Source organism: Larimichthys crocea, chromosome XIII (genome assembly GCF_000972845.2).
Source record: "Larimichthys crocea isolate SSNF chromosome XIII, L_crocea_2.0, whole genome shotgun sequence".
Lineage (NCBI taxonomy): Eukaryota > Metazoa > Chordata > Actinopteri > Sciaenidae > Larimichthys > Larimichthys crocea.
Genome location: NC_040023.1, coordinates 15,723,540 through 15,725,839, shown reverse-complemented (window position 1 = coordinate 15,725,839; position 2,300 = coordinate 15,723,540).

Here is a 2,300-nt window from a genome sequence, read left to right as displayed (position 1 = left end):
AACAAAGTGTTTTGTGACTTGTTTACATTAATGTTTGATTCTTAGGAGTTCATGGCAGTGACAGAAAGAATGATAGAAATGAACAGCAATATTGATATTATATATAGAGGAAATCATGGTATTTAAAATGTTCATTTATAGTGCTGAAAGTGCAAATTTAGTTGATTTAAAAAAGGACAGAAGGGCAACAATTTTGATAATCGATTTTATCCCTTTTATCAGGCGAAATATGCAAACATCTGTTTCCTGCATGTCCACTGTGAAGACCTGCAAGTTTTCTCCGTTTTATGCCATTTTAAGTGATTATCTTTCAGCTTTAAACTGTTGATTGGGCAAAGACGTCACCATGAACTTATTTCTTTTGACTTACGTCAAACAAAAGGACCAACAGATCTAGCAACAATAAAACAATAGCTAGAAAGAAATGCTGATGATAAACTTTTGATTGACTTTTTTTTCCATTTTTATATCCATCTAATTGATGTTTTGTTTTTTTATCTTCACGTTGTTTCTGTCACTGTAATTTAAACAAATAACAAAGATACATGTGTAGCAGTAGAGGGACATAATTAGTTTTATTTCCCTCCCGGGGGCCTCTGTTTCATTCAAATCATACTGAGCCTTGTATCAACACTCTCACCCGGGTGAACTGTACAATATCTCCATGCCCGCTTCCTCTTGTGCTGCTTATTGTTTCCTATTTCCTCCCCTCATTCAAATGACACAGATTTGAACTATGTCTGTGGAACATCCAGACTGTCGACAGACAATTTATTGTCCCAGAGGGAGCTTATCTGGGTGTGGAGTGGGAAACGACAAGCACCGTATTACACTTCATGCAAGATTTGCTGTTCGCTTAGTACAGTGGTGTTCTATTACAGCTGTGGCCCCTGTCAAATTCATGTTGCAATCACAGTTTTTGAAAGGGAGCAACTTGTCTGCACAAGTGGGAGTTTGTGCGTGTGATCAGCCAGTAGTAAAGTCACACTTCAGTGGCACTTTCCACTTTATCATCCAGATGACCTCCAGTAAAATCCGCTCACCCCAGTAACCCCGGTAATCCCAGATGTGAACTTGACCCTGGCCTTCCCCACCGACAAACTCCTGGAAGTCATTATCACTGGCCTTTACCCTCAGAGGAAGCCACTGGACAAGATGTGCTCATGCATGCAGGCAAAAGTGCCACAAATTACAGTATCTTTCTCTTATGATTTACTTCTGTGTCAGTGGAGGGGTAGGACCTCCCCAAGGGGTCGTAAGATAAACCTGACGGGGGTTTAGAGAAGATTAACCGAACAGGAAAGACAAAAAAACTATTCTGTGACACAAAGCTGCATTTTTTTCTGTAATTTTTGCTCTTTTCTTGTGAAATACTGAACATTTCTACCTCCTCTGGTGTTAGAATGAGGGTGCGACACGCAAAAATCAGTCACATCTCATATTCGTTAACAGTGTGAGACAAAGTTTACAAGAGGAAGCCAAAACGTCCGAAAGCCACTGCCCTGTGTGCTGTTGCACAACAAACAACCACAGTGACACACACACACACACATTCACGGCCAAAAGTGTGTGCAGCGCTGCGAGCCACCGGCATGCTGACCCACCAAAACCATGTGGGTTTGATTTAGAGGAGAGGAGATGGCAGCATTTAACTATGTACGTGGAAATGAGAGGCAGAAAAAGGAGAGCATAGAGGAAAAGATAAGAAAAGAGGAGCTGAGAAAGAAAAAGGAGACTAAAATTTGAATGCATGTGCAGCAGTGTGTCGTTGTGTTTGTGATATTGTGCCCAAACAGTAATAAAAACAGTGTACTCATAGCTCACCAAAATCCGGGGGGAAAAAAACAAGGGAAAAAGTTCCTGATTCCACAGCAAGATGAGGCCAGTCTTGTGTGAATGCTGCAGGTACAGGATGCCTCTGCTTTGTCTACATAAAAAAATGTGTGTGCTCCTGTGATTCCCCCGCATGCGCGTGTTTGTCGAAATCCACCAGACGTTTGTTACTCGTTTATTATTAGTTCTTGGAAGAAATCTTGCAGGCGTCAAACAGAAAGAGGCAGACACAAGTCATCACTTAAAATCCTTCCCACACACATCACGTCACTATAACCAGGAATGTTAGTATTTTAAAACATCAGTATATCAAAGTGTGTGTGTGTGTGTGTGTGTGTGTGTGTGTGTGTGAGCGTCGTTGTGTACATGAGACTAAACCTCCAGATGCCTGGGCAGTTGCACCCAGACGCCTGTATTACTCACACTCTATTCCTTTTGTCCTTCATCCCCCCCCCCGACTCCTAAAA